Here is a 13,689-nt window from a genome sequence, read left to right as displayed (position 1 = left end):
AAATATTAATAAAGTGTATTGCTGCCCATCTCTAATAATATTCTCAATTTGCTTCATATATTATTTATTACTTTTTTCCTGCTGCCCATCTCTAATAATATTAATATTCTCAATTTGCTTCTTATATTATTTATTACTTTTTTTCTGCTAAGAGTTTTTTTAGTTTTTAATTTACTTTTAAAAATTTACAGTGGACTATAAATACCAAATCCTGTTCTGAGGCAGATGATTTCTTTCCTTTTTTTAAATTGGAGTATAGTTTATTAACAATGATGTGTTAGGTCAGTAGTCATCTGGACTAGATGCAATCTGAGCACACACATCATCGTGTTTATAACGAGGCATTTGATAACCAGTCTCTTTACAGGTAACATAAAGCCAAGGGAGTTTCGAATGGGTAGGGATGATCAATGAGCAGAAGGGAGAAACCACCAAAGACAAATCAAATTGTGTTGCTCGGGGCAGGCCCTGAAGTGATGGAGTGACATCTCCTACTGACATTGCTGCCAGGGGTTCAGGATGGTCATCAGTTCTGCTGGCGCACTGCTCCAGGCCAGCCCCAGGAAGCTGGCTGTCATTCACTGAGAAGTCACTGCTGAGCAAGGGCATGTCATCAGCAGTGTCATATACCCCTTGGCTGTCTCTAGTGCCCAGAAAAGTTGTCCGACTTCATTTACTCACCTGTCCAGGCAGAACAACAACAAAGGAGGTGATGGTAACAGTGGTCCCTGTACTAGAATAGTCAGCCTTCTTAAGGAGAAGGAGAGATCAAGATTAGATAGCGAGTGAGACAAAGAGCGTGTTTGGACAGATTCTTGCCACCCTATGGGCTGTATAGCCCACCAGGCTTCTCTGTCCCTGGGATTCTCAAGGCAAGATTACTAGAGTGGGTTGCTATGCCCTACTCCAGGGGATCTTCCTGACTTAGGGATCAAACCCACATCTCTTACATCTCCTGCCTTGGCAGGAGGGTTCTTTACCGCTAGTACCACCTGGGAAGACCAAATAATATTTAGATACCACTAATAAAAATCATATACCTCGTGGAAAAATTGGGTTATATTTTTACTTACAATACTTGTTATGGTAGAACAGTAAACTTGATATAAATATATAAATTAAATTAAATATTGCAATTATATTACATATTTGAATACTGTTACATTTCTATTTGTATATGATTATGCTTTTAACTTATGGTTTATTTCTGAGAAAAAATTATAAAAGTAATTTTTCTAGAAATTATTAAAATTTTACAGATGAAAGTGAGAGAAGAGAGTGAAAAAGTTGGCTTAAAACTCAACATTTGGAAAACTAAGACTATGGCATCTGGTCCCATCACTTCAAGGCAAATACAATGGGGAAACAATAGAAACAGTGAGAGACTTTATTTTTGGGGGCTCCAAAATCACTGCAGATGGTGACTGCAGCCATGAAATTAAAAGACGTTTGCTCCTTGGAAGAAAAGCTATGACCAACCTAGATAGCATATTGAAAAGCAGAGACATTACTTTGTCAACAATCCATCTAGTTAAGGCTATGGTTTTTCCTGTGGTCATGTATGGATGTGAGAGTTGAACTACAAAGAAAGCTGAGCACTGAAGAATTGATGCTTTTGAACTGTGGTGTTGGAGAAGACTCTTGAGAGTCCCTTGGACTGCAAGGAGATCCAACCAGTCCATTCTGAAGGAGATAAGCCCTGGGATTTCTTTGGAGGGAATGATGCTAAAGCTGAACTCCAGTACTTTGGCCAAATGATGCAAAGAACTGACTCACTGGAAAAGACCCTGATGTTGGGAAAGATTGAAGGCAGGAGGAGAAGGGGAAGACAGAGGATGAGATGGCTGGATGGCACCATGGACTTGATGGACTGAGTCTGAGCAAGCTGCAGTCCATGGGTCGCCAAGAGTCAGACACGACTGAGTGACTTACACTTTCACTTTAAACATTTCAAAATATATTGAAAATTTTGCATACCTTGTACTGGTGGAGAAGTTTTTTTAAAAACAAATAATATAATTCTTACTTGGAACTATAAAGCTTTGAAATATGCACACCTCCAAAGACAAGGAGAAAGAGATAAAGACAGGCAGAGACAGTTTCTGAGTAACAAGGTTTTAAAGGAGATTTTCAGCATTTTTTAAATGGCAATAAGACTTTTCTTACTATTATAGGATGTTGTGGAGGAAATCACTCCTTTGCAACAATTAAAGAAGTAAACATAGTTTAAAAAATATTTTTAGAAGATATGGAAGTCTGAATATTTAAGAGGACCACAAATACTAGAACATTTGTGCTCAGTCATGTCTGACGCTCTGTGACCTCATGGACTATAGCCCTCCAGGCTCTTCTCCACATGGGGATCCTCCAGGCAAGAATACTGGAGTGAGTTGCTCTTTCCTTCTCCGGGGATCTTCTCAACCCAGGGATCAAACCCATATCTCTTGCGTCACCTACATTGGCAGGTGAGTTCTTTACCATTGAGCCACCTAGGAAACCCATCAAAATACTATAATTCCAGGTAGAAAAATGTTTTTCCTTAGTAGAAAGAATACTGGAAACATTTTCTTTCAGAGAATTTCTTGAAGTAGAAACAGGCTAAGAATCAGGCTTGCCATAGGCCGAAGGTCACTAAAAAGTTCTGATGGCCTCCAGAACTGATATAATGAATTAACATTAGAGGAACTCCAAACGCGCACTCATGTTTCTTCCTGGAATATTTGGTAGATGTGGAGAAATGCGAACCTTCAGAATGGACTGGAAATTAAATTATCTGTTCACAATGCTTAGAAAACAAAGTCTCAATAAAGAGACTCAGCTTCAAGATATTTGAAAAAAGAACTGGACTGAAACTCATTAAAACTGGAATCCAACCTGGACACAACAAAATACATGACTCTATTGAATTAAACAGTCCTTCATCCGATCTGTCTAAAGAATAAATAAAAAATAATGTATCTGTGGAGAAAAAACATTGATTTTCTTCTGTATAGTCTGTTGAAACATGAACTCCACTGTAAATAATTACAAGAAATGCAAAGGTGTGGGAAAACGGGACATGTACTTGAGCAAGAAACAAGTAATGGAGGCGAATCCACAGTTGGCTCAGAAGCCAGCCAGCGAGGACTTTAAAATAGATAATGTAAATGTGTCAAACTACGGAGACAGCTGTAGAAAATGGATTAAAAGTACAGATTTTAATGAGGAGTTGTGATCCATAAAAATGGACCAAAAGTATATTATAGAACTAAATAATAAAACATATCAAAAGAGTGCTATTAAAATCATCCTGGAAGTAGTTTTAAACAAAATTAGTAAAGCTAATTTTACTAGATCAATGGAAAATACACAAATTAAAGCACCAAAGGAGAAATAAAAGACAGAAGAAAGTAAAAAAATGGATAGCTCTGGTAAAATGGCCTCAGTTTCAGTTCACTCTGTCCTGTCCGACTCTTTGCGACCCCATGAACTGCAGCACCCAGGCCTCCCTGTCCATCACCAACTCCCGGAGTTCACTCAGATTCATGGACATTGAGTCAGTGATGCCATCCAGCCATCTCATCCTAGGTCTTCCCCTTCTCCTCCCACCTTAAATCTTTCCCAGCATTGGGGTCTTTTCAAATGAGTCAGTTCCTCGCATTAGGTGGCCAAAATATTGGAGCTTTAGCATCAGTCCTTCTGATTAATATTCAGGATTGATTTCATTTAGGATGGACTGGTTTGATCTCCTTGAAGTCCAAGGGACTTTCAAGAGTCTTCTCCAACACCACAGTTCAAAAGCATCAGTTCTTTGGTTCTCAGCTTTCTTTATAGTCCAACACACATCCATACATGACTACTGGAAAAAACATAGGACTAGACGGACCTTTGTTGGCAAAGTAATGTCTCTGGTTTTTAATAAGCTGTCTAGGTTGGTCATAGCTTTTCTTTCAAGGAGCAAGAGTCTTTTAATTTCATGGCTGCAGTCACCATCTTCAGTGATTTTGGAGCCCCCAAAAATAGTCTGTCACTGTTTCCACTGTTTCCCAATCTATTTGCCATGAAATGATGGGGCCAGATGCCATGATCTTAGTTTTCTAAATGTTGAGCTTTAAGCCAACTTTTTCACTCTCCACTTTCAGTTTCATCAAGAGGCTCTTTAGTTCCTCTTCACTTTCTTCCATAAGGGTGGTGTCATCTGCTTATCTGAGGTTATTTATATTTCTCCTGGCAATCTAGATTCCAGTTTGTGCTTCATTCAGTCAAACATTTCTCATGACGTACTCTGCATATACGTTAAATAAGCAAGGTGACAATATACAGCCTTGACGTAGTCCTTTCTTGATTTGGAACCAGTCTGTCATTCCATGTCCACTTCTAACTGTTGCTTCCTGACCTGCATACAGATTTCTCAGGAGGCAGGTCAGGTGGTCTGGTATTCCCATCTCTTTCAGAATTTTCCACAGTCTATTGTGATCCACACAGTCAAAGGCTTTGGTGTAGTCAATAAAGCAGAAATAGATGTTTTTCTGTAACTCTCTTGCTTTTTTGATGACCCAATGGATGTTGGCAATTCGATCTCTGGTTCCTCTACCTTTTCTAAAACCAGCTTGAACATCTGGAAGTTCACGGTTCCTGTACTGTTGAAGCCTGGCTTGGAGAATTTTGATCATTACTTTACTAGAGTGTGAGGTGAGTGCAATTGTGCGGTAGTTTGAGCATTCTTTGGCATTGCCTTTGTTTGGGATTAGAATGAAAACTGACCTTTTCCAGTCCTGTGGCCACTGCTGAGTTTTCCAAATGTGCTGGCATATTGAGTGCAGCATTTTCACAGTATCATCTTTTAGGATTTGAAATATCTCAACTGAAATTCTATCACCTCCACTAGCTTTGTTCACAGTGATGCTTCCTAAGGCCCACTTGACTTTGCATTCCAGGATGTCTGGCTCTAGGTCAGTGATCACATCATCATGATTATCTGGGTCATGAGGATCTTTTTTTGTACAGTTCTCTGTATTCTTGCCACCTCTTCTTAATATCTTCTGCTTCTGTTAGGTCCGTACCATTTCTGTCCTTTTTTGAGCCCATCTTTGCATGAAATATTCGCTTGGTATCTCTAATTTTCTTGAAGAGATCTCTAGTCTTTCCCATTCTATTGTTTTCCTCTATTTTTTTGCATAGATCACTGAGGAAGCCTTTCTTATCTCTCCTTGTTATTCTTTGGAACTCTGCATTCAAACGGGTATATCTTTCCTTTTCTCCTTTGTTTTTCCCATCTCTTCTTTTCACAGCTATTTGTAAGGCCTTCTCAGACAACCATTTTGAGCTTTTGCATTTCTTTTTGTTGGGGATAGTCTTGATCACTGCCTCCTGTATAACGTCACAAACCTTCATCCATAGTTCTTCAGGCACTCTATCTATCAGATCTAGTCCCTTAAATCTATTTCTCAGTTCCACTGTATAATCATAAGGGATTTGACTGAGGTCATACCTGAATGGTCTAGTGGTTTTCCCTACTTTCTTCAATTTCAGTCTGAATTTGGCAATAAGGAGTTCATGATCTGAGCCACAGTCAGCTCCTGGTCTTGTTTTTGCTGACTGTATAGAGCTTCTCCATCTTTGGCTGCAAAGAATATAGTCAATCTGATTTCAATATTGACCATCTTGTGATAGTCAGTGGAATTCTCCAGGCCAGCATAATGGGGGTGGGGTTAGCCTTTCCCTTCTCCTGGGTATCTTTCCAACCTAGGGATCAAACCCAGGTGCCCCGAATTGCAGGCAGATTCTTTAACAGTTGAGCCACAAGAGAAGCTCAAAATGGTCTCCCATATGTACAATTACAGGTTGAGAGATAGATTAAAACAAAATGAAATACCTAATATTTGACTGTAGAATAATAATCAAATGTTAGAGCACTTTTAGACACATCATAGTCAATGTTGAACATTAAAAGTAAATTTCAGGAAGAAATGATACTGGAAAACAGAAATTTGTACACAAAGATGAAAGAATATTGGTTGTTTAAACAGAAAACAATAAGTTCATCTATTTAGATTTATAAGCTGTAGAAATAAAACACACGACAACATTAATGAAAAGATCCAAAGGAGATAAAAGTATTTAAACTGCTATAAGATGCTTGTAGTATTCTGCGTGTGGAGAAGATAATAAATTAGGAAATCATGGAATGAGGTAAAGCATATACTTGAATTCTAGACTTTCGATTAGAAAATAATGATATGAAACGTTATAAAGCAACACTGATAGAAAAAATATGATGAAATGATAAAAAATACACGATTATTTCAAAAGAAAACAGGAAACAAGAAATTTAAAAAAAGAAAGATTTGGCAGTTAACAGGTTAACAGAGGAGCATGTTTAGGAGGAAGATTTCAGAAATGCTGAATTCTGTTGAGAGGAACAAGATGAGAATAGGATAGGATCTCCTGGATTTAAACAAGTAGCCTGGTCTTTGGATCTTTATAAGTGGTATTTTTTGCACTTTGGGAGAAAAAAACGTATGAAAAAAATGGATAAAAAATGAGAGGTGAGGATAGGAACCAACTGCACTGATAACACTTTTTTAGAAGTTTATCTATATTTTTAGAAGCTAAGACGTTATCTTTGCAGAGATACAGATAAAAGATTCAGTACCAAGAGGCCATAAGAGATGGTAGGGGGAAAAGCACAAATACTGGAGGTGTAGGTAGGTAATTTCTAACAGTTAAGACACTTGTGAAACCAGTCCTGCCTTTTTAGGCATACACCACTACAAAAATACCCAGAAACATCTTTCCAGCTTCTTTGTGGTCATCACCTTTTACCAAAAATGTCAGCTCTCTGTATTACAGTCACCACCACTTAGTTTGGCATATTATTGAACATTACATAAATGAAATCAGACAGCGTGTGTTTGCTTATGTCTAGCTTCTTTCACCCATTCCTATATTTGTGAAGTTCCTATATTTCATGGTATTTTATAAAACACTTCATTCACTTTCACTGCTATATCGTATGCATTTTCCCCAATATACTACATTTTTCTGTTGCATTCTATTTTGATAGACATTAGGTTATTTCTGGATTTGTTCAGTAATGAATAAGATGCTCTAATATTCTCTAACATCTTTCTTTTGTAGAAAAATACTTCCATTTTTCTTGATTAAACACCAAGGTACATAATTACTCCTCAAATGTTTGCATATATCCAGCTTAAATAGACACTGCCAAACTTTATTTCCAGAATAATTGTACTGTTTTCAATTCCTGACAGCTTTAGAAAGATTTCAATTGATTCATGTTTCTACTAAAACTTTGTAATATATTTCCTGTTTTCATTTTAATGATTCTAATAGGAAGGTGGGGGTGTCTTGTTATAGTTTTAAATTGCCTTTCCCTGCTGAATTGTGAATGGAGTGACTGCTCATGGATTTACTGTCCATTTGCCAGTCTCCTGTTGTCTAACATCTTACTGCAGAGGCTGGTTTTGCATCTGGCTTCACATTTCCCACCATTGCTATAGATCTGGGGACCACGTCAAGTGTGTGACTGCACCACTTCCAGTCCCCCATTCTATTTGTCTGTCCACAGGCTGTGTTACTCTCTTAGTGACTGTAGGTATGTAAGTCCTCGTTTCTACTTGTGTAAGACCTCTACATTTCTGCTTCTTATCTCAGACCCCTGGATTTCTATAAAAGTGTTTGAGTTGGCTGGTCAGTTTCCACACTCTTCTAGAAAAATTCTAGAATTTTAGAATTCCAGAATTCTGGAATTCTGTTTTGAATTCCCATGAATTTACAAATTATTTTGGGAATGATTTTTTTATAACATTGAAACTTTAATGCATAACATGTGTACATTCATAAGTTTAAATCTTCTTTGACTATTTTCAGTAATGTTTTATAAATTTCAGAATAAAACTTACATTCATCACTTTGTAGATTCATTACTACATTGTAGATTTTTTGATATTGTCAGTGATACGGATTACATTTCAAAATTTATTTTATTCACATTTATTGACTTCAATTTGCATATTTCTTTATACTTAAATTTATTTGCTTAATGCTACTACAGGGAATTGTAATTAATTTTTATGTTGAACTTACATGCAATGATACTGTTAAATTCACATATGAATTACTATAATTTATCTATAGATAAATTATCTATGATTTATTGATTGTCTTGGAGAAGGCAATGGCACCCCACTCCAGTACTCTTGCCTGGAAAATCCCACGGACGGAGGAGCCTGGTAGGCTGCAGTCCATGGGGTCGCTAAGAGTCGGACACAACTAAGCGACTTTATCTTGACTTTTCACTTTCATGCATTGGAGGAGGAAATGGCAACCCACTCCAGTGTTCTTGCCTGGAGAATCCCAGGGACAGGAGAGCCTGGTGGGCTGCCGTCTATGGGGTCACACAGAGTCGGACACGACTGAAGTGACTTAGCAGCATTGATTGTCTTTTGATTTTTATGTACACAAATATTTCATATGCAAATAATGACTTTTCATTTTTTACCTTTTATCTTGCTACTGTTGCTGCTGCTAAATCGCTTCAGTCGTGTCTGACTCTGTGCGACCTCGTAGATGGCAGCCCACCAGGCTCCCCCGTCCCTGGGATTCTCCAGGCAAGAACACTGGAGTGGGTTGCCATTTCCTTCTCCAATGCATGAAAGTGAAAAGTGAAAGTGAAGTTGCTCAGTCATGTCCGACTCTTCGCAACCCCAGGGACTGCAGCCCACCAGGCTCCTCCGTCCATGGGATTTTCCAGGCAAGAGTACTGGAGTGGGGTGCCATTGCCTTCTCCGACTTTTTATCTTACATTTTAGTTATTTTCCCTGATGTTGGATTTAATTTTCTTTCAGCTAGCAGGAAATGCAGGAGGTGTGGTTTCAAGCCCTGGGTTGGGAAGCTTCCTGGAGAAGGAAATGGCAACCCACTCCAGTATTCTTGCCTGGGAAATCCCATGGACAGAAGAGCCTGCTTGGCTACAGGCAATGGGACCCCAAAGAGTCAGACACGACTGAGCAACTGAGCAGCAGTAGTAAGAATTGAGATGTTTTGGATCGGAGTTTCAGACTTCGTGAGTGCTGGTCCGTTTTCATAGGCCCTGTCTCTCAGAGAAAAGCCACTCAGAGGTCTCAGCAGAAAACTCAGGGCATTTTGCAAGACCCTTCCTCTTTCAGTGGATCTGAAGGCCTGGTTTTGTTTATCTGAGAGAATTTATTTGTTTGTTTGTTTTTTTTTTTTTTCCCCTGAGAGAATGCCTAAAGCTCTTCTTGGGTTTCTAACCTCTATGTAGCAGCTTTCTCCTTATTTTCGCAACCTCTGACCCTTGAGCATTTTAGGAGTTAGACGTGACCTCAAGGACACAAGCCTTGGAGAATATGCATTGCATGTGAGTTGGTTAGTGCTCTAATGGGGAGAATAGGATAAGCCGTGCGAGCATGGAAACGTGCAACTGCACTGATGACGAACTAGATGGTTCTGCTGCTTTTTCCATAAAGGAAGAGAAGCATCAACTGAGAGTGGAAACTGGGCAGCCAGTAAAGTAAGGGTTCAAGAGAGTTTGGACAGAATGGATAAGTCTGAGAACTAGTAATCTTCACATGTCTGAAAGTGCACTTAATATAAAAGGCTGGTGAATTGCCAGACATGTTAACGTAATTTTTTGTAAGGCAGTTTTCTCACCTGTTTTATTTATCCAGTTCATCTTGCAAGATTGATGTCATCTTAAAAAGAGTATCTATAAAATGTCTTTAAGAGCTACAAAGTACTATAAAAATATGAAGATACAAATAAAAATCAAGAGTAGTAATAGACAAAGTGGGGTTTGGAAAATGTCAAGGGAAGTAGAATAGTGAGGAAGACCTAAATTCTAAATCTGTCTTAGAAGATAAGTGGAGACCTAATGAAACATCTGTGTCTTATGGAACCAAATGTTCTGTCTTCAGTGAGGAGAAAGTGTACCTTTAATGCTTGCTTAAGGGTCAAGTCAGAGACCTGCTGTATCCACACTAAGTCACCTCAGTCATGTCCAACTCTTTGCAACCCCATGGACTGTAGTCTGCCAGGGTCCTCTGTCCATGAGATTGGCCACGAAAGAATACTGGAGTGGGTTATGATGCCCTTCTCCAAAGGATCTTCCCAACCCAGGGATCAAACCTGAGTCTCTGAAGTCTCCTGCATTGGCAGAGGAGTTCTTTAACACTAGTGCCATCTGGGAAGCCCACCAGAGGCCTGCTATGTACTAGGGAAGGAGTTTGGAATTCTAAACACCTAAGTGCCATTTTTAAGAGACTGTCTATTATTGATTTATTTTTGCCATTAGAGCATCTGAATATTCTGCATCTCTGAAGCAGAGATAAGATGAAAAAACAAGAGTTAAGATTCATTATTGTTATTATTGTTAGTGTATGTTTTAATAAATGCAAACTCTCAACCTACTGTCCCCAAAGGATTCTGCAATCACGAGGCATTCAGCCAAACAGTCATGTATTATTCATGAGGCCGGTTTGTTTGCTTTAAAAGAAATTTAAGAGCTGTTCCAACTGCATACTGCACCCAACCTCTGTATAGCATCTCTGAGCATTCAATTCTTCTTCGGTAGCCCTTTCATCTTGACGGCTAAAGACATATGGTCTTTGCCCTCACTAGGCTTCTTGGAGCCCTGTACCACGTCTTAGTGTGTTCTCTCTGCAATGTGTCATAATCAAAAATGTTAACAACCACTTCAATCATGTTGAATTCCACCCTTGGGTTGAGCTCCCTGTGCATAACTCTGCTGTTTTATGAACCACAGGAGACCTGCCTCTTCAAGTAGTTTCTGGAGGACAGGATCTATGTGTTCTTGTTCCTGTGCCTGTGCTCAGTCATGTCCAACTCTTCTCAACCCTGTGGACTGTAGCCCGCCAGGCTCTTCTGTCCATGGGATTCTCTAGGTAAGAATACTGGAGCAGGGTGCCATTTCCTTCTCCAGGGGATCTTCCTGACACAGAGATCAAACCTGTGTTCTTACATCTCCTGCATTGGCAGGTGGGTTCTTTACCACTAGCACCACCTGGGCATCATAGAAGGATTCAGGATTTTCTGAAAGTTACCAGATATGTCCCAGGTATCCAGGCAATAGGATTTATCAGTGCTTTCAACAGTGTATGTGCTGGGGAATGTTCCATTGAGTGAATGTTTAGCCCATTTGATGACATATGAACTAGCACTTGTTTAGACAGTATGTATTGAGCATCTATAGACTGTAATATTTTATGCCTCTATTAAACTTCCAATAAGTCAATGGAGTATAAAGTACGGTTACTCCCCATCAATAATTTTTAATTAGCTAAAGAAACAAGCCAGGTGCACATAAAACAGTTTTCATAATGAAAACTCAGTTTGCACAGAACTTAATAATTTACTAAGAATTTCTGTCTCATGGGAGCGTCATAAAACTTTTCTAAATTAAGTCAAAGCAAGTTCCAGAGTCTCTGCTTTAAGGGTTCTGAGAAACTGAGTTTCTGAAGTGCATACACATCTGGTAAACAGCAGAGCGGGGCCTCTAGTTCCATATGATTGACACCCCTCCCCTGGGGCTGTGTGACACAGAAGGTCTGTCAGCGCATGTTCAAAGCAGTACATGCAAAGACACACGTGTGGGCTTGAACTTGGGGTGGCTGAGGAAATGCCATGTCATGTGACTAGAAGCAACAGATCCTTGAGAAATGAGTTTAGACCCGAACTTAGGAAAGCATGCAAGCTTCTTGAGAGAAACAGAAGTTGGAGAGGATATTCTAATTCAGAATATTGCAAGCTTGATCTTTTACTCAAGACTCCGTTCTCCATGGAGAGCCCAGGGCTCTACCCCACGAAGCAGAGGTCTGGGCTTTGGATGTAGTAGATACAAAATTGGGAAAGAAAATAGGGGTGAATGAAGGTTTGCAGACAATGAGAGGCATTACTGGGCTTAACTAGGGGATGGACAGTGTCAAAAAGATTTCAGTTCAATTCACTGAAAGACGCTGGCAAAAGAGTGTTGATTTTATGGTGTCATATGCAGACCAAGATACATTATTTTCATAAAGTTAAAACATATTTTTAATCATTACCTTGGTAGAGCTGTCATTTTACTCAAATCTAAAAATCTGAACCCCAATTTCTCTATATATTTAGATTAGAAAGATGCAGCTGGGCTTTAAAATTGGCCCCATGCATTTTTTCCTTCCTTAATTTGGCAAAACTATAGCAACCTACTCTCAAACATTGGCCGACTTCCTTGTTTTCCCACAATGGAAGCTTTCACATCTCTTCCAAAAGGCTTATTCACAATTATGCAACCTTTTATGGAAGCTTCCTACAGAAAGTCACACAGAGCGATGCAGGCACCCCGTTTGTCTGGGTTCCTGAGGAGAGGCAGCAATTTAATGAAAACAAGGAAGCCAGACCAGAACGTGAGTCCGATTTTAATGTGTGAGGCCAGTATACTAAAATATTAAGCCTGATCTCATCATCCACATTAATGAAAACGCAGTTAGCTAACATTCTAAATGCACTTAATTTTAAAAGCACTCCTCATTCCTATACTGACCACTATTTTTTAATCTTTCTTTTTTCTTGAACCTAAGGTCATGGGTCAGAGAAAAATATGCTTCTTGCATTTACATTAAACAAAAGAGAATTCTTGAAAATAGCAATGAAATATCATATTTCCACTCTAAAATATTTAACATTATTCAGAGAAATATATTTAAATGAGGCTAGCAATGAAGCATGAAATATTTATTTCCCTGATACTGCAGCATTAACTCCCTTATTGTTTTGAGAACAACCTTCCAGAAGTTGCATTCAGATGAAAAGTTTAACCCCTTTAGATTTGCTGGCTGTTTAATATATTTCAATAATCATGTAATTAGCTCATCATCCCTTCCACATTCAGCATTTCCCTTCTAGCTACTTGCTTTGTTTACTTTAGGGACTTTCTGAAGTTCTGTGTACAGAATTAATAAGTGCAATAATTTATCTCCTTGCAGTTCACAAGAAGCCGTTCTGACTGAACGCCTTTATCCAATCTATGGTGTGCGATACCAGGGATGCTGTGATTCTTAGTGTTACTGATTCCAGGGATCAATTTAAAATATAGTTCACTTTTATTCTGTTACACTGTGATTTCTCAACCTATAGATTTTGTATCTGAAGTCATTTCCAAAGAAACTTCCCTTCCAGGACATTAAATAACTAATTAAAAGATCATGATATGTAAAATACATATTTTACATATGTATTTGCAGATTTGAGATGGACAAAAAGCAAGAGGACACTTTAAACATGTTTCTCGAAGAGACAATGACAAAAGTAAATGGAGTTCAGCAATTTTACATGAAAACAGATGGTAACGCTCTAGGACTGCCTCTCTTCTTTCTTCTATTTAAAGTGTGTTCAGAGACTGGGAAGTTATGGACGTTAAGCAAACAATATATCACAAATGTATTGCCAGAGACACTCAAGGGAGGGAGAAGTTCCTCTGATTCAAAAAGGTGGATGAAGAGACAAGTGGATACTTCCTTTGAATCAGACGAGGGTCTCAACAGAGAGAAAAATTTCCTAGTGATGAGAGAGGGCGACCCAAGCAACTGTGCCCAGGGTTAAGGCTACCCATATTAAGAAAAGATTAAGATTGAAGGCAGAAGGAGAAAGGGCATGGCAGAGGTTGAGATG

This window comes from Bos indicus x Bos taurus, chromosome 9 (assembly GCF_003369695.1).
Source record: "Bos indicus x Bos taurus breed Angus x Brahman F1 hybrid chromosome 9, Bos_hybrid_MaternalHap_v2.0, whole genome shotgun sequence".
NCBI classification, from domain to species: domain Eukaryota; kingdom Metazoa; phylum Chordata; class Mammalia; order Artiodactyla; family Bovidae; genus Bos; species Bos indicus x Bos taurus.
This window is presented reverse-complemented; position numbering follows the sequence as displayed.